Raw genomic sequence first — 19174 nt, forward strand, 5'->3', positions numbered from 1 at the left:
CGGAGGAGCAAAGTGGAAAACAAAACCTATTTATTGACAAGTAACAAAAGAACACTCCCCAACACAAGAAAAGAAAAGAAACCAGGCAGTGTTGTGGAGGGCACTGAGCTTCTCTCGCAGACTCCGGGGGTCCTGGACGTCTCAGGTCAGGTCCGGAGCCGGTCCAGTATCTTCAGGGGAGGGTAAGAAAGAGGGAACGAAAGAAAAGAAAAAAACAGTGCAGAAAGCAGCAAAAAAGCAGCTATCAGCTAGGGGCCGAGGCAGGAGCAAGCAAGCAAGCAAGCAAGCAGCAGCAAGCCAAGCCAAGCAGCCAAAAGCCAAGGTGCCCGGACACACTCACTCCTCCCTCCCCGCCCCGCCACAGCAAGACAGCCGGGCTGGGGGGGAAGAGAGAAAAGGCACAGCTGCCAGACACAACACACGATATTGGGATAAAGGCTGTCACCCCACGACAGAGATGAACCATGAACTGAGGAGCCCATGCTGGGCTCACTTGGAGCATTTACTGTTTGCTGCTGTCAGACCTTGGGACATCATCCCACAGGTGATTAATTACTGCTCATCTCCTTGCAGCCTGTGAGAGTGGATGTAGGGGAGACCTGCCATCTCTACATCATGTTTGATCCAGCTTATGAACTGGATTTTAAGAGCTGGAAAACAGAGAAGGTTCTGAAGATAGACATGGTCAGGGGCCATCCTTTTGTGGAGCGTATCAGCCTTCAGGGAGAAGTGCACTTCCCAAATCTCGAAATGCAGCCCAGCTCCCTGGAGTTTGGCTGCATCAGGATTGGCACTGAAGAAGTGCGTTTCCTGGAGATAACCAACTGCAGCCCACTGCCCGTCCAGTACCACTGGTCATTCCAGTCCGACAGCGAGGTGACCAGGTTTAGGTATGTGCACCTTTGCCCTCTTCTTGAAGCTCTTCTTGCTGGTGTCCTGTTTGTACTTGGCAAAGAACAAAGCTGTTTGCCTGGGGTCTGACAAATGACACTGAGCAGCTGTGCTCAGGCTGGATGCTCAGGGAATAGTTTTCCACCAGTTTGATGCTGCATAGCCCCCAGAGTGGTTTCCCGTGGGAAGGAAAGCTGGGGTGAAAGCTGCTTTCTCAGACCTCTGTGGCCTGAGGCCATGTCCACCTTGATGAAGGCTCCTAGTCCCAGCTTCCACAGTGCTGCTGGAGGCCTTTCTGGCCCCTCTGCTTTGGGATGGGTCCTCTCTGCAGGAGCTGCTCTCTGCTCCTTGCCTTCCTCCCTTGCATTGTGCTGGAGGATGCCCAGAAGGTCCCAAGACCAGAGAAAGAGCCACTTAGCAGCAGGGCTGATGCTGAGCATCTTGTTACCTTCCCTTTCCTTCTTTGCTGAGACAACTCCTTTAGTGCCAGGATGATTTCTTTCCCAGGGGTCGGCTTTCAGTGGACACCTTGGAGTCTTCACTTCCATTTTTTGTGACACTTATTACTCATTTTGACTTTTCCACCCTGCAACATGTCCCTTATGTGTTCTGAATTGCTTGACAGCAGGGCTTGTTCATCACATCATTTCCTATCCCTGCCTTCCAGAGAGTTTCTATTTTAGAGTGAAAAATGTCATTGTCTGGGCGCCATGGTCCTGGGAAGTTGCCTCAAACCATTCATTAAAACTAAAGACAGTGGAGTACATTATTAGGATCTCTTGGGGGTTATGATGAGAGAGCCAGAAATGAAACCCAGCCTTAGGTAACAAGCTACAGAGCTGAAGACAGTGATTCTTTGGGGAGCAGGTCATTACAGGCCCTTGTCTGGGAATGGAGCATCCAGGTGGTGTTTGACTGTGGGGAGCACTTGCAGCTCAGCAGGGTGACAGGCAGGCACGGTTTGACTGTGTCCCTCATGTGGCATTAGAAACACAAGCAGAGTTACCCTGAGCACCTGCTTCAATTAAAAGTGGGGAATATGACCTGAGTCACCTGGGAGGGTTGGAAAATGTCAACCAACCCCCCACCAGTGTCAGGGAAGCATTCCTGATAAATCCCTGGTGGAGCTGCAGAGTTTCTGGCATTGGGCACTGGGAGGGCTGTGCTGGCTCGTCAGTGGCTGGCTCTGCCCCTCAGTGCCTCAGATCTCACCTTTTTGCTTGCCTTCTCTGTCTTTTCCACTCCCACTGTGCTTTTTGCATCCCCAAAAGATGTTAATCCCTGTCTTCTGCAGTTCCTCAATGGAAGCATTTGCAGCTGCTGCAGCACCTCAGTGTCATCCCTGGGCTGCCTTTAGAACAGGCCTGCTCCAGCCTGGATTGGGAAGGGCTGGATCAAACCATTTCTCAGTTCAACATTCCAGCAGCCACCCAGGGGCTGCATCCTGACCGTGAGCTGCTTGTGCAGCTGTTCCTCCCTCCCCTGCAGATCCCTGTTCATAGTTATATTATTTTCCAGAGATGAGCTTTACCCACCTAAATTCAAACCCCAACCACCAAAGGGGAAGGCAACCTATTTGGATCACCCCGTAACTCGATGGAGACACTTCAGGATGAGATGTGTGGAGACAGCCACAATGCTGAGCACAATGCAGGATTTTAACCAGTCTTTAAGAGACAAGGTAGATTTTCTTGTACATCTACTGCTTGTGTTGCCTCCCCAGCCTGCCACCACCAAGTCACGCTCGTGCTGACCTCCCTTTTTGCTGCCCTGCTGTCCTGTGCCCTGACAGTGGGCTGGGCAGCAGGACCAGTGGCTGGACATGGGCTCTGTGGGAGGGAGAAATAGGAGAGTTTTCCTTGGAGAAGCTCACTCAGATCCTACAGACCTGTGTTGTGTGTGGGAATTTTTGCCTTCACAATGTAAGATGAGGCTTTTATCTGCATCATCATGGTAAGGCCTCCAGCTTCCTTGCCAGAGCCAGCTGGGATGATCCTGATCTCCATGGAGCCTCTTCCCAAGGCAGCCAGACTCCTGTTTGCAGGGCTCTGCTTTCACCCAGAGCTGCTATTGCACTGCTGGCCCTGAAGCTGTCTTACAAAGGGAGACTTTGCAAAGTGGCTATCTCTTCCTCCTAGCATAGAAAATGGCTTGTTTTTCAGGTGCAAGCAGAACAAATTCCTGAATACCCTCGCCTCCTAGTGGGGTTTGAGGGAGTCAGTTGCTCCGTGGACACACCGCAGACTTCCCTCGAAGCGGAGGAGGTAAGAGGGAATCTGTCTCACTTGCACACTGTCAGTGTGGCAAGCAGGGCTGCAGCTCCCAGTGCCACTGGGGGCCCTCAGCATTGGCCACAGAGGGGCCTCCCATCCCTGCAGGCCCATCACAAAGTGCTGCTGGAGCAGCTGCTTGTTGGAGAGGCTGTGCAGGACACCTTGTAGGGCTGCCCAAGGACACTTTGCAGCACCTATGGAGGGCACTGCTCTCCCTGGAACTCCTCAGGTGGTCCATAGGAAATTTTTGCAGGAGCTTTTGCTGTAGCACGTTGAGAAAGCAGCATTTAAATCAGAGAGAGGGGAAGGGCCGCAGGAGTCAGATGAGCTGGGCTGGAGTCCTTTGCTCAGCTCCAAGAGCTCTCACTCTGAGTCTCCTCCTTTTCTAAAAGCAGTAAGAAATGCTTCTTAAAGGCAAGTTGTGCATCAGAGAGAATTTCTAGTGGCAGGAGACATCCCAGTTCACTTTCCTGTAATGTACTAATTAATGCATTGATCTGTGAGTATGGGAGAAGATTTTCCCCATGGTCCCTCCACTGGTCAGTGGCATGGATGAAGGATGAGATGAGGGTGATTCTGGCAGTGTTTGGGGAATAGGCCCCTCCAGGTACAGCTGCACTTCGCTCCAAGATGCTCTTCTGCATCCATTGCTATGCTCAACAGCTCAGTCTCTCCTGTCTTCCATGCAGGCTTTCAGTATCCTGCCAGTGTCAGGTGTGCTGCAGCCAGGAGAGAGCCAGCAGGTCTCCTTCACCTTCTGTGGCCACCTCAACACCATCTCCGATGTCACGGCGCTGTGCCACGTGGAGGGAGGCCCCACCTACGAGGTGCTGGTGACTGGGGAGATCTCACATCTCAGCTACCTCGTGAGGCCCCAGGAGATCAACTGTGGCTTACAGGTACCACACACATCCCTGGCACAGCTCCTTGCCTTGGCACCACGGCCAGCAGGTTCCTGCCCACCTCGCTCCAGGGCTCCCTGCCCTTCCCAGCCCCTTTGTTGGCTCTGGGGCTTGGAAGTCCAACCTTTGAGGGACACATCTGGCATCCAAGCTGCTTTAAAATGGCCATCTCCAACCCTCTCCACAATGCTGGGAATGCCTCTTTTTCAGGGTACCTAACACTGCCTCCTGGGGCAGGCAGGGGCCCAGTGGGGATGCTCTGAGGGGTGTGTCCCTGAGACATCCCTCTGCTGGTCCACTCCTAAAGCCTGACCTCCAAGGAGATGCTCTTGTCTAAAGCTCTTGCTTAATCCACACAATGATCAAGGAAAGAAGTTGGGCTTCCAGTCACTACAGTTGGAGAGACTGTCCCAGAATAATCCCCACTTCACTCTCTTCCAGTCAAAAGCCCACAGATATTCCCAGCTGCTGGCTCTGTCTGTGTTGCCCTGGGTGGCTCCCTTGTTGCATCCATGATGCTTGCCAATACTTGCATGCAGGTGTCTTTTCTTCTGGAATGCCTCAGTGCTGTCTCTGTTTCTCCTGGCTGTTGGTGACCCCTCAGAGGGCAGAGGAGGGCCTGTGGCCCCTGGTTCATTCATTGCTGGCCCTCACGTGGTTGTCACCACAGCTCTGTGTGCTGCCAGAGCTCCCTGGTGCTGTGCAGGTGCCCTGTGCCTGGGGGTTCCCCGGTTCCCAAGTGCCCCTATCACCTCCCTGGTCCCTGCTCCCATGATGTGTCTGCTTTCAAACCCAGGAGGGAGAAAGGAGATTCTCAGCAGCAGGCCTGGGTCTGTAACTTCCCTCTCCCGTGCCTTCTCTTCAGATGTTTAATGAAGTTCGTCACAGCAATGTCACCCTGGTGAATGGTGGCAAGATTGAACTCAACTGGGTGCTAAACCCTAGCCCTGCAGATAAGCATCTGCCTGGTGTGTTTCTGGTCAACCCCACCACTGTAAGTAGCACAAGTGACTGAGCCCAGCCCTGTGTCAGGTGGCCCAGGAGAGTGTGAAAGGAAAAAAGAAAGGGGGGAGGTGGGGAAGGGGGAACAAAGTCAGAGGGGAAAAGCCCAAACCCAGCCATGAGAGAGACAGGGCTGAAAGCAATTTCTGCTGGGGCCAGAGAAGGTCAAACAAGTGCTCTCCTGACAGACTCCCCCACGGCCTTGCCTGGTGGGTGGCTCTGCTGTCAGAGGCGACACCGGCGGGAGGCACAGGTGTGTGGGTCACTGTCCTGTCCTGCTGTAAGGGGAGCAGAGGAGAATTCTTTTTGATAGATTTCTCAGATGAAAATAAGGCACAAACGCAGCAAGTGTTGTATCTGAAAACTGTTTGTTGATAAAGAAAGGGCATGGTCCCGACCAGAGGGGGGACAGAAAAGAGAGAAAATGAGAAATGGAGAGAGCAACAGAGGACAGGGACAGAGTGTCACTGCTAGAGCCCTGAGGCGCTGTGTCGGGTCCTGCTCAGCAGATGGAGTGTGTGCAGTTGTCCTAGTCCTGGTCATTTGTAACTTTTCACACATTCAACAGATTTCCATTCCTTCATTGGTTAAATGTTAATATTGCAACAACTCTTCACCAACATTGCTAACACAACACAACATTCTCATTAAAAGAGCTGTAAACTTTAGCAAAACTTCTTTTACAAAAGTCATCATTATAAAACACATAGTATTTACTCTAACAATTGTGAAAGCTAATACTGTAATATATTTATCATGAAGGTGATGTGGTCTGATGGTTTCTACTAGATGAGAACCTGTCCCCCGAGCCATCCCCCCATCAAACACTCTGATGCATTCCCTCTCTCTTCTCCCATCTCTGCAGGGTTCCCTTGCACCTGGCAAGAAGCAAGTGCTGAAATTCTCTTACATGCCAGGATTACCAGGAGCCTTCAGCCGGACTTACCAGCTTAAAGTGGGTGACCTGGAACCAGAAAATATTTGTCTGAAAGGAGAAGCATCCTTTCCCATGATCAGTCTGGACCTGCCCTGGAACATCAGAGGTGGGCACTGCCTGTCTGCCCCCAGGAAGGGCCCCTCTGGTTTTGTTCCCTACCGTGTGCCCATAGGGCAGCTCATGCCAACACCACCGAGCCTGGAGGGTTGCAGGACTCCCAGATCAAGTCAAGCCCCCTGGTTGAATCCTGAGTCCTGAGCAGAGGATCCCATGTGGGCTTTGTCCCAGGAACCAACCTGCAGAGCCTGCCAGCTCATCTGGCAGGGTCCTGAAGGACAATGGCTAGAGAGAAAGGCTTGGGAAAGCTGTAAGAGAGGCTGGCAGGGCTTCTGGCAGGGTTGGATCTGTGTGACATTGCAGGGGATGAGATTCAGGGAGGAGCAGCAGCATCCACTTTTCCATGGATGTCTTGAGGGATTTCTTTCTGGAAGAAACCAGTGTTGGGAGGCGGGGACTTCCCAGCTTAAATGGGACTGGCACTTTGCTCACCCTTCTCTTTGTGGATGCTTTCTTCCTTCAGGAAATGAAAAATATGAGAAGACACTGAAACGGCTCATAAAACGCCGGCAAATATTTGATCCCAGCTATAAATCAGCTGTTCTGAAGAAGCCCCAGAGCCCAAAGACTGAGACCTTGAAGACTCGGGACCTGCAGCCCAGCGTGATTGCCTCTGGCACTGTAGTAAGAACAGCTGCAGCCCCATTTGGCACAGGCCACCCTCTCCATGTCACCTGAGCCCCTTGCAGCCCACAGCAGCTTCCTGGTGCCCTGATGACACCTGGGACCTCCCTGCCCACTGACAACCTTGTGTCACCTCAGCATTGCCCCTAGGGCTGCCACGCTGGTCATGGTCTCTTCTGGGGCTGCAGCAGCTTCCTGGCTGGCCCAGGGAGAGATGCTGAAGGCCATGCTCCAGGGATGGAGTTGATGATGCTTTGAAGGAGATGCAGGTCATTGCTGGGGAGTTCATTGTTCCCAACCCTAGCCCTGCCAGATTTACAGACCTTAACAGCAGCTGCCTGGTTGTGCCCTGGGGCTGTGCTGGAGGTGCTCATCTCCACGAGGCACCAGCTTGGTGCCAGTTCCCTTTCAAGACAGCTTCTGTCCAAGCTGCCTTGGTACAGGCTGGGGGCAGGCAAGTGTCTGGAGCTCTGGAGGGTTCCTGGCTTGTCTGTCTGCCTGGCCAGATCAGCTTTGCTAACAGTGTCTGGGCAGGCAAAGATGCCGGAGTTACTTCCCTGGAGATGAGGTCCTGGCTAAGAGAGCAGGAGGTGTCACAGGCACTGAGCAGCCAGACAGGAGGACCCCACACCCCCTCCCAACAAGAGTGGGCTGGGATCCTTTCTCAGGTGCAAGCTGGGCTTTGGGAGGGACCTTTGCTAACCAGCCACTGTCTTCCCTTTCTTCAGTCAGACACTCAGCTGCAGATAGAGATGATGAGGATGCTGATAGAGAAACCTTTTGTAGAACTGCAGCAAATTCTTCCATCCCATCCCCTGAAGAGCAGGTTCCCTGACAAGGAGCTGTGCCAGAGTCTTGTCAAGTGAGTAGGGACTCCCATCCCCATCTCCAGGTGCCCCTGGGTGGGAACACCCAGCCATGTCCCCTTCTCCTGAGAGCTCCCTGTGTCTGCAGAGCTGGGAACAGCCTGGACTCCAGATGGGCTCTGGTCCTGGTGGCTGTGACACGCTGCATGTGAGCAGCGGAGTGTCCTCCCTTCCCCAGCACCACGCTGAGCTTTGCACTGCTCAGCTCCCCACAGGTGTGGGGTTCTGTCCCTAGAGCTGGGGGACCCAGTGCAGACCTTCTAGCCCTTCCAGACAGCATAGATTCTTTCCCTGCTGCCTAGCTCTGAGAGAGACAACTCCCAGCTGAGGTCTTGCTTCCAACTAACAGCTGTGCAGCTGTGACACTGAACAAAAGGAGAAGGGAACTGCACGTGCCAGCAAACCTTTTAAAACCCAACATCAGATGGTTTGGATCCTGGTGGGGTGGCAGGGCTTATCTAGGTGACTTGGCCTGTCCCTTTGCACCATCATGATGCAGCACAAGCACGGGAGGCTTCAATTCAGGAAGGAGATGCTCTGCAGAGCAGCTCATGTGGTCTGGTTGCAGAGCAATGAAGATTTCCTGTGCAGGCAAACCTTATTCCTAGACTCCAAAGCAATTTCAGGCTCAGGCTGTACACCAGGCTAGGCAGTTCCACTGAGAGCAGTGGAGGCCCAGTGGACTCACCTAGACTGGCTTTTCATGGCAGATGAGCTGTGGCCAGTGTCCATTTTAAACTAATTTTGTTTTCAGGTACCATTAGTAGCTGATCAAACCTAGGACCTGCACTTCTCCTGACTTCCCAAAGTCATTGCCAGGTGGTCAGGCCATGGGTTTCATGGGCTTGAGCTGAGTTTTTACAGCAGTGAATAGAGAAATAGCCACTTTATTTGTATCCTCCATCCACTTGGATGTGTAGCCAGGCTGTGGTTTAAGGACTGTCCTTATTCCTTGCAGAGTTGAGCTGCTCGAGTATGTCCTGGACATGGGCCCTGTCCTTAAGGGTTACACTGAGTCACACTCTCTGAAGATCACCAACCCTGGGCAGATCCATGTGTCCTTCCAGGTCGATGTATCTGTCCTGCAGGACACAGGTAAGCAGTGCTGGAGACCCTTCCTGTGCCCTTGAAGGAGGTGTCAGATTAGCTTAAGCCCCTGAACCTGGGGAGGTTTCTGAGCTTTTTCTTCTCAGTGCCCCTGCTGGGAGCTGTAGAGACAGAACTCTCGTGGCCAGCCATGCCCAGGGACCTGGCCTGCCTGTGGCTGCCCTAACGCTTCAGTGCAGGGGCCAATGGTGACCATCACCCTGGTCACCTCTCAGCATCTTCCACCCTTGGCTCCCACAAGCAGCAAGTTTCTTTGGACACTCTGTGGGCTTGTTTTGCCAACCAGCGGGGTCTGCTGTATTTTGGAAGTGCTTTGTTTGGAGTTCACACAGGTTCACAGCACCTGTACTCAGCCTTTACTGAGGAAGCAGCCTGTGAGATCCTCTGGCGGATCAAAAGAGGTTTCCAAAAGAGGCCTTGAGGCAAGGCTGCCCTTCCATCACACAGTGGCTCACTGTGTCTGAAGGGTGTTCAGGTGCACTCTTAAGATTTTGTCCAGGTCACAGCACAGCCTGGGGCTTTTGCCACACCTCTCAGCCAGGACACCTGTAAGGCCTAAATGCTTGTACACATTTTGTGTTTTGTGTGTATCTCAGCTGCTTTGTGTTCATCTGTTCAAGGTTTCAGCGTGGGCCTGGACCAGATGATTTGCCTGCCCCCCAACAACAGCGTGGACTTCGACGTGCGCTTTGAAAGTGCCCACAAGCCGTATGGTGACGTGGAAGTGGTGCTGCCCATAGAGGTACCACAGCTCTTGGGGCAGGCAGCAGGCTGGGCACAGCAGCAGATGTCACCTGCACGCTCTGCTGAATTCTCTGTCCTTCTCCAGGTGACAGAAGGCCCTATGTACAGCATCCGCATCCGTGCCACTGTGTTGGAACTGTCACTCACCCTCTCCAAGAACAGACTGCAGTTCTCTGACATCCTTGTTGGGGACTGCCAGGTTGAGACCATCCGACTCTTCAACTGGTTCCGAGTACCCTGCAAATGGTTCATTGCTTCCAACAAGCCTGCTCTGAGGGTAAAGCACAGGCGACATTGAACACAGAACTTGGTTGGGTTTTCTTTGTGACTCTTGCCCTTTCTGCTCTGTGGCTGCTTGAGCACTTGGGTCTACAGTGTGTTTGTGGAAACTTCTGAGGGTCTAGATCAAGGCTGGTTTGCCTCAACCTGTTCCATTAGCTGATGCTTTGCTTTGCTGCCATCTTCACCCATTCCTCCTCCTCCTCTGAGGACAGTAGTTCCCTATCTGCCTTCCCTGTCTACAGGGCTTCCCTCCAGCTCTGGGCTTTGGGGCCACACTTGGTTTGGCTGTGGGTGCTCTCAGCACCATGTCAGTGTCTCAGAACATGAGGAGACCTCACATTATTGATTTCTGTGCCCAGAACAATCAGCACGAGCCCTGTCCCTTTGACGTGACGCCCTCCAAAGGAACCCTTGATCCAGGAAAGTGGCAGAACTTGCATATCCAGTTTACACCTGAGGAGGAGGTGAGATTGGCAGGTGTCAGCCCAGGAGGCCTGTCAGGGCTATCTGGAAATGAGGGCCTGGTGCAGAGAGTGTGGTAGGAGCTCTGCCTTCACAGGGAGCCTTCTGCAAACCCCGTACTCAGCGTGGCTCAGTTCACCCCACAGAGCACTCCCGTGAGATGTGCTTTGAAATGCCCACAGGGAGCTTGCAGAGAGAGCACCAGGGCTCTGAGGCTGCCTCTTGGCACATGGGGGGGATGTGCCCAACTCCCCTCAGCCTGCCCCTTGCCCGGCTGTATTTGCAGCTGTGACACTCAGTGCAGAGCAGCTGCCCACTCACAGAGGATAATCCTGGAATGGCCCATCCTGCTGCAGGACTGACAGACCAAACAGCCACCACCCACCTTCCTGGGCACGGCAGGACAGTCACCTGTAGTGGGGTGCTGCCAGCAGTCCCTGGGGCTCTGGCCTGCCTGCACATTCCTGTGCAGCTGGGGATTCAGCTCAAAGGACAAAGCATTCCCAAAAGTGGTTTGCCTGTGGCTGCTGGGTCTTGGAAAGTGGCAGTGTGTGCCAGCATGGACACAAGTGCTTGTGTGCCCACACACACTCCCAGGGATCTTTTAATTGCTCAAGAAATGTAACCATCTTGTGTCTGGCTTGGACCAGAGCCAAACACTAAGCAGAGAAGATGACCCTTATTTCTGGCCAGCAGGAGCTCATTTGCCTCTCTCCTGGAGCTGGTGTTTGCCTGATGCAGCAGTGCCAGGACTGTGTCTGGACACTGAAACCCTGAGGGCCTTTCCCATGAGCACTTCACTCCTGCATGACTAGGTGAAAATGTCTGACAGGCCATTGTACAGCCATCTGATACCCAGTTACAGTGCACACCAGCATTCATCCCAGTTACTCAGACCCAGACTACTACAGATGCTCTAGTCCCTAGCATAAGTAAATATCTGGTTTCCATTCACCTTGGAGGGACTGATAACACCAAGCATTGCTGTATTTGGGGTCCTGTCATCTGAGACTTCATGGATGAGTTTTCTGTGCTTTCCTCTTTTCAGAGGTCTTACAAGAATGAGCTGGAGCTTAACATTCATGGCAGAAGCAATCACTTAAAACTGAATCTCTCAGGACAAGGTCTTGAGCCACGGTTGGAGTTCAGGCCCCCAGCACTAAAGATGGGATGGATGCTGGTGGACAGCGATGGGGTGGAGGCCACAGTGGTGGTGAAGAACCCATGCAACTTCCCCATTGAGTTTTACTCCCTGGATTTTGATGAGCAGTACCTTGAGGAGGAGAAGGTGAGAAGTCTGGGCCCCATGTACACGCTGCCCAAGCTTCACAGCACTCCAGCATTCCCAGGCTTGTGCCAGGGAGATGGAGGCAATCCCCAGGGCAAAGCCAGCTCTGCTGACATGCTGTGGGAGGACCTAAACTAAATAGTTTGTGTTGTTGGGAGGAAGGGAGGAGACAGAAAATGGGTTTGTTGAGTCTGTGTGATGAAAGGCAAGAAAAGGAATCTTGTGTATGCCTTCTCTTCCCTCCACACACAGATCCTGCGGATGGCAGTGGGGTCTGAGTACCAAAAGAGCTTTTTTCTGCCTCCACGTGCCGTGGGTGAGACACTGCCTCCAGAGGTGCTGCAGAATCATGGAGCACAGTGGAGGCCAAAGGCTCAAGAGGCAGAGCCCAAGGCCGGGGCTGAGGCTGAGGCCAAGGCCATGGGCAAGGCAGCAGCAGGTCAGAAAAACAGTAAGGGTTTGGTGGTGTCTGTTTTGCCTGTGGTCACAGCAGGGACTCCAGCCCATACACCCTGAACTCTCTGTCACCTTGCTCTCCAGGGAAAGCCCGTGCTTTTAGCAGCTGCCTGTTCCCCAGCTTGGTGGAGGAACTCTTGGCTGAAGGGCTGTGGCATCCTCTTCCAATTCTGAGTGCAGCCAAAGCACGCTGCTATCTGCCTGCCATAGACTGGGGAAATAATCAGGATATTTCCTTGTGTCCCTTAGCCACAAAGACTAGGGCTGGATGAGTTCCTCAGCCAATAGGACCAGGTCTAATATCACTGGCTCTTTTATATTTGCACCTTCCTAGCAGCAAAAGAACAATCTCATCTTGCTTTCACCGAGTCTCCTTTCCTGGGATCTGAGGGGATGGGGAGGATGGTGAGGATCAAAGTAGGCAGGAGGCTGACTTTTCCCCCTGGTTTTGCACTGCAGCACGTCACAGAGCTGTCCCATTCTGTCCCGAGTCCATGGTGAAAGAGGCTGGGAATCCTGTCTGTCGGGCTGTCCTGCACCACCTGGGCATTGACCCGGACTCAGGGAGTTGCGAGGCGCAGCCCCACCAAGGAGGGATGGTTGTCATCATCCATGGGCCGCCCCGGGCAGGTACGTGAGCTGCAGCCCAGGGCTGCAGGGAGAGGGGCAAGCAGGAGGAACACATCCTGGTGGGCCACGGTGCTTAAGGCAAGTCCTCAGCTGAACGGGAGGTGGAGATGATCCACTTGGCTCTAGCATTCAGAGTTTGTATGCACGCTGCAGCTGCCTCCCTCATGGCCTCCCCTGGAGGGACACTTGCTTTCCCACTGTCATTTTAACTTTGAAATTTGTTGGAGGTTTTCCAGGGCCTGTCCCTGCAATGCCTCCTGTGCCAGTGTCACCAAGCAGTCCTCCTCTCTCTCTCAGGAAAGACAGAGATAGCAGCAGGCCTGTGTCAGTATTACGACGCTGCTTACGTGTCCATCGACACCGTGGTGAAAGAGGCCATGGCCAAGGACAGGAGCCCAGCGGGGCTCCGTGCCCGGGAGCTCTGCACCCAGGCTGCCCTGGAGCTGGAAGGCAAAGACGAAGGTGATGCTGGTAAGGAGAAATGCTGGTAAGGACCCAGAGCCAGTGCTTGAGAAACCCACCACCACCGTCCACTTCTGCTTACTCAGAGCAGCAGTTTTTCAGTCCTTGGGTTTCTCATAGGGAACATGGGTGAAGTGCATCACTGGCTTGCCAAAAAAAATGAAATAAATTTTAAGGGCTCAGAAAAAGGTTCTTTTATAGCCCTGTGAAGGTTTGACACTGGCATAAGGCCAAATGCCCCCATGAAAATACACTTTCTCTGGTGTCTGCTGTGAGATTTTGACCAGGAATAAACAAAGCAGGCTCTCACTTGAAAAAAAGAAAAGTTTATTAACTAAACTACAAAAACAATTACTAAACTACACACAAAAGAAAAAGAAAACACAAGGAAAATGAAAACCTCACAAAAACACTCTCCTCCTCCTCCCCCCTAAATTCCCAATACAATACATCTTCCAAAATCACCAGTTCTGGGTCCAGCACCACCCTTTAGAATGCTCAACTTTCAGTTCCTCAAGAGGAGAGGGAGTCCTTCCATGTGTCGTGGTGGCCTTTTCCGTCCTTGTTCCAGTGCTCTCACCACCGAACAGGGATCAGGACTGCTTCCAGGGTTGTCTTTTTAAGGATGCTTTGTCCAATTCCAGGAAAGCACAGTATCACACCTTTGGGACATCTGTCCCCCCCATATTTTATATACCCCCTGGGGCCGAGGGGTACCCACACTGAATCTTCTTTGGCTCTGGGACATTTCTCCCCCTGGACTCAGTCTCTGTATCACACGGAGACATGGACATCTCTGTCCATGGCTACACAAAAGAGTCCAGCATAAAATGCCACTCCCTCTTCTCCATTCTTCCAACATCTCTCACTCTCTCTCTCTCTGGTCCAGACCTTCATCACTCATCTAGGAAGGGTTAATGTTCTGTAAGGTTTTCATTGTCCAAGAAGGGTTAAAAACTCCTCCAAGCGGCTGGACTCCTGGCTGCACCCCCCCCATCTCCTCAGCCGGGCTGCCTGCTGCCAGCACATGTTTACTAAATTTCAAGGTAACGGCCACAAACACAGGCTGCACTCTCTCTGTCTGTCTCCAAGGGGGGGGAACAGGCTGCACATTGCTTCCAGGCATTTCTTTACTTCTTCCTTCCACCCTTGGGGGGCCAGGCCTACCTCTCCCAGGCCGGGCCGCATGGCTTTTCCGCTCCCCCCGCCCAGCCAGCAACTGGGCCGGGGGAGAGACCCAACTCCTTCCCGCCGGAAATCCAAAGAGGAACTGCCAGGGGGAGAGCCCTGCTTTTACCCTGTATTCTCAGAGGTGGATCCAATGCCCAGTGGTTGGGCCAGATGGCAATATTCAAATCTGAGCACTCATTGGCCCTATCTACAGTATCCCAGAAATCCTGTTTCCGGGTCAAACCATGACAAGCCCTCTTTGCTGCCTTTCTTGGCACATGTTCGTTTTTCTAGGGGTACCAACTGCCCAGGAAGTTTGATAAAAGTCTCCAGTCTCACATGGAGAACAGCCCGACGAGCTGTGTAACCCAGCAGTGGGCGTAGGTAAATCTCTGGAGAAAAGAGCTCATCTAGGGCTGGTAAAGCATGCCTGTCTCTTTCCCAACTATTTTATATTTCCTCAAAGCTGAATTGAGCCTTCTTCTTATGGGCAGCAGGCAGAACTGCTGCCCACCTGAACAAGGAAAAAGCCTTCTGAAGTGGCTCATTGAGCACAGGAGGACTGACTATGCGTGTAACCTCGCAAACGAGAGGAAGGGAAGGACAGCCTCCCAGAGGAGTTTCCAATGAGAGACATGCTCCAGATGAGCTCTTTTCTCCAGAGAGTTACCTGTGGCCACTGTCAGGTTACACAGCTCGTTGGGCTGTTCTCCATGTGAGACTGGAGACTTTTGTGAAACTTCCTGGGCAGTTGGTGCCCTGAGCTCTGCAGGGTGAGGCCAGACCTGGCTCAGTGCAGGGGGAAGTTTTGCAGTGCTCAGTTTTGAACCTGGCTGGGTTGGGAGCTGGTGGAAGGAAGAAGAGTCTGGGTCCCAGCTGGGCTTTTCCCACAAGGAGGATTTAGCTTCAGTGGAGATGGGTGATGCAAGTGTGGCAGGGCTGCAGGTCTCCACATGGGAATGCAGGATGGGTGCAGTGTATGGAAACAATGCTCCTGGAGGACAAATCTCTGGCTTGATCTGCAGGGGAACTGCTGTGTGAACAGCATCACCTGCATGCACAGTTGTTAGGAGGGACATAGTGCTGGCTTTAAAATCAAGTATGGGATGGTGTGCTTTACCATGCTGGTAAGAGAAGCAGGCAAGGAGCTGCTTCTGGGAAACAGTGCTGCCAGTGCCCAGCAGACTGGGGAAAAGAGCCATGTTCCTTCCCAAGGCTGTGCCCATTGCAGTCAAAGGTGCCTGCTTGCTTTACAAAGCCCCCCCTGAACCATCTGTTCCCTGTACAGATAAAAAATCTCAGACCAAGAATAAACGAGCCTCTGGGGAAAAAATCAAGAATGTCAAAGAAAAGACCCCTCCATCACAAAAGAAGGAGTCAGCCAGCAGACTTGGTAAACACGACATCAAGGTAAACATGATCTGCCCTGGTTGATGCCTGGGACCTTTGCATTGTCTTTGAGATGGGCAGGGGCCGCTTGCATTGTAGGCTCTGTGGGTCTGTGTGCCATGACTTGGGCTGGGAATGTGCTCTGGCAGACAGCTCCACTGGCTCTCAGTGGTTTGCTGGCAAAGTGCAGTCCTGGCTAGTGTGGCTGCAGGCAGTGAGCAAAGTGCTGGGAGGCTGCACTGGGGCTTGCAAGCTTGGGTCTCTGCTGGCCAAGGGATGGGCCCTCCAGAACCGTCCCCTGGAGCCCCCAGCCTGCACTGCAGGGTTGTTCTAGTCTCCATTAGTGAGGAACCTCAGCTCCAAGTCCAGCAGTGGGAGTTGTTCAGGGCTTTCCACCATGGTTTCTTTTCCTTACAATGGTTCCCATTGCAGTTCACAGTTTCCACTGCTCCTGCGCCCCAGCAGCTGAACATCGTCAGCAGTCGTGGGGAAGAGCTGAACTGCTTGAGCTGTGTGCTGCCCGAGGAGCTGCTGGTGGACATCCTCAGTGAGAGGCTGCAGGTGTGTGGGGTGGGGCAAAAGGAGACATTCCTGCTCTGGAGAGAAGGCACTGAGGTACGACTCAGAGAGGAGGAGGAGGAGGAGCAGCAGCTCTGCACATGCTGCTCGAGGATCCGGACTGTGTGCAGGGAACCCTGGGGGAAGCTGCAGCTGCCCTTAGTTGGCAGAGCCTAAGGACAGGTCCCAGCTGCTCTTAGCTACTGCACTTGGAACAAGGATAGCTGGTGCCCTGGGACATCTGGGATCACTGTCCAGCTGTGAGGCCCCTGCGTGCAATGGCTGACTTACTCTTCCCTTTATTCACAGCGTAAAGACTGCTCCAAGGGAGTGATCTTTGATGGCTTGGAGAGCCTCTTTGCAAGCAGCCTGGAATCTTCCCTACTCTGCGTACTCAAAGCTGTCAAGAATCGTTGTCATATCTTCATGGTAAACCTGCATGAGGATTATGATTCTTGGAAAGCCAGGGAGGAAGCTGAAAGAAAAAGGAAGGAAGCTGAAACCGAGAAGGAAGGTGAAATATCTCCATCCCTCTCAAATCTTTTCTCTCAAGCCCTCACCCTTATTTCTGTGTATCTGGCTTTGCAGCAGAGCTTGTAAGAAATGTTTTTATTAATCTTTCTGCCTTCTGCCTCAGTGTAACCAGCACTCATCTCAGAGTTGCAGGAGATCTGAGGTTTTAAGACTCAGCCTAATCTCTAACATTAAAGCTTGGGCACAAGTGCCAGCTGCTGTAGCTGAGTGACAAACAACTGTCCTCAGCCTTGGTGCACTTAAGCCAGGCAAAGCACAGGACCTCACTTCCCGGCCATAGCTTGGGAGATTGAATTCTGGAGCAGGGATATGAGCTCCCCAATATCTCCCGGGATGATAGGCTGCATCAGGAAAAGCTGTGAATCCTTGCAGCTGCCCCAGAGCACCCAGCTCTGCTTGCAGTCACTCATGGTTTCTCCTCTGGTTTGTGCTAAAGATCTGCAATGGGAAAAAGCTCTGCAGAGGAAAGCAGAACATATCTTGCAAATAGATGAGGATGAGTATTATGCTCTCCCTAAGGAGAAGAAAGCAGAAGTGGATAAAATAATCCTGGAAAGGAAGCGCATACGGAGGAAAAAGTGAGTAAGCCTTCCATGGGTTACTGCTCTTCCATGGGTTATCGTCCCTGGAGGGCTTCCCTGCTCCAAGGACTCTGAGCTCAGAGGTGCTGCAGAGCAAAGGCCAGAAGCAGCACAGGGATGGCCACTCTGAGCTCCCTGGCTCCCAAGAGAGGAAGGACCTTCTTCTGTTGAGACAGAAGATCTTCTCTATTTGAGTGGTGAGCCCTCCTGCCTTAGATGCTGCCTGCAGGGAGCTGGGCTCTGGGCTTGCCTTGGCACTGCCTCTAGAGGTGTCTTTAGGTCCATGGTGTTGAGTTGCACCTTCTTCATCATGTCCCTTCACCAAAACAGTGGGATTGTGGTATGGGCAGGTGTGGGGCACAGAGCAAACCTTGCTTTGGGTCCTGGTCCTGCCACAGCATTGCCAGTCCTTGCAATGCTGATCTGCCAGGGTTCTCCTTATGGTGGGACAGCACGCATGAAAGCTCATGTCCTTTAGGCTCCCCTTCAGCTGCAGCAGTAGGCAAGCCCAGGAGAAGCTCTGCTCCAGCAAGGCAGCCCAGCTCAGGACACATAGGCAAAGTGTGGAGGTGGGAGCTGGTTAAAGCAAGGCTGTGCATCAGGACTTCCTTCAGCCCAGGCTGAATTTGGTTTCATGGTGAGGAGACAGATGAGGCTGCTTCAGATGGTTTTCATGGCAGACAGCACTGGTTTGCTTGGTCACAGCTGGGTTCCAGCAGGAAATCTGGCTGACAAGAGCCTGTCTTGCAGGAGAGGAGTTCCTGCAGCCTTTGCTTTCTGACTAAAAGGATTATTGTCATTAAGGAGCAGGCTGTACCCTGAGGGGTGCTGAATGAGCTGAGTAAGAATTGTAGGAGAGATAAGCAGATGTTAGCCATCTGTGCTCTGCTTTAAACTGGGAAATTAAGAGACAAAGAGCATTTTCAGGCATCAGCACAGAGAGCTGGTGGATCAGCCTTTGGCAGGGGCTGGAGGGGTCTGGCTGTGCCTTAAGAGGGAGCTTGCACAGCCAAGACCTTATGATGGCATGGTTCAGGTTTGGCTGGTCCTGGAAGTCCCTTTCCACCAATGCCCTCACTTGGGATGTTCCCAGACTCTGTGGGTTGAGGAAAATTTATGGAAATGGTCTCGCCTGGCCTCAGGGTCAAGGAATGAAGTGCAGGGCAGCCAGGACTGGTGAGCTCAAGTTTCTGGTGGTGACTCTCAGCGATGCTTTCTGTTTTGTTTGCTGAAGGGAGCTGAAGCGGCTGGCTCAAAAGCGTGAGGAGGAGGCAAAAGCCTTAGAGGAGGAAGAGAGGCGGAAGGAGGAAGAGAGGCGGAAGGAGGAAGAGAGGCGGAAGAAGGACAAGAAGGGTGTCTCTGTGGGGAAGCAACCTCTGAAACCAGATAAGGGAAAAACCAAACCCCCAGAGAAGGGGGAAACCAAATCACCAGAGAAAAAAACTATGCCTCCAGAGAAGGAAACCAAAATCCCAGAGAAGGAAACCAAACCCTCAGAGAAGAAGGAAATCAAAGCCCCAGAAAAGAAGGAGGAAACCAAAATCCCGGAGAAGGAAACCAAACCCTCAGAGAAGAAGGAAATCAAAGCCCCAGAAAAGAAGGAGGAAACCAAAGCCCCAGAAAAGGAGGAAACCAAAATCCCGGAGAAGGAAACCAAAATCCCAGAAAAGAAGAAAACCAAAATCCCAGAAAAGAAGAAAACCAAAGCCCCAAAGAAGGAAGCCAAAATCTCAGAAAAGACAGAAAGTAAAGCCCCAGAGAAGATGGAAACCAAAATCCCAGAAAAGAAGGAAACCAAACCCCCAGAGAAGAAGGAAACCAAAATCCTAGAGATTAAGAGAACCAAAATCCCAGAGAAGTGGAAATACAAAGCCCCAAAGTTGTGCAAAATCATAATCC

At 52.5% G+C, this 19174-nt stretch overlaps 1 pseudogene; it reads left to right on the forward strand.

Annotated features, from left to right (window-relative positions):
- The window catches only part of LOC134424506 (hydrocephalus-inducing protein homolog), a 74852-nt pseudogene that overhangs the window by 36909 nt on the left and 18769 nt on the right, over positions 1 to 19174 (forward strand).

This window comes from Melospiza melodia, chromosome 13 (genome assembly GCF_035770615.1).
Source record: "Melospiza melodia melodia isolate bMelMel2 chromosome 13, bMelMel2.pri, whole genome shotgun sequence".
NCBI lineage: Eukaryota > Metazoa > Chordata > Aves > Passeriformes > Passerellidae > Melospiza > Melospiza melodia.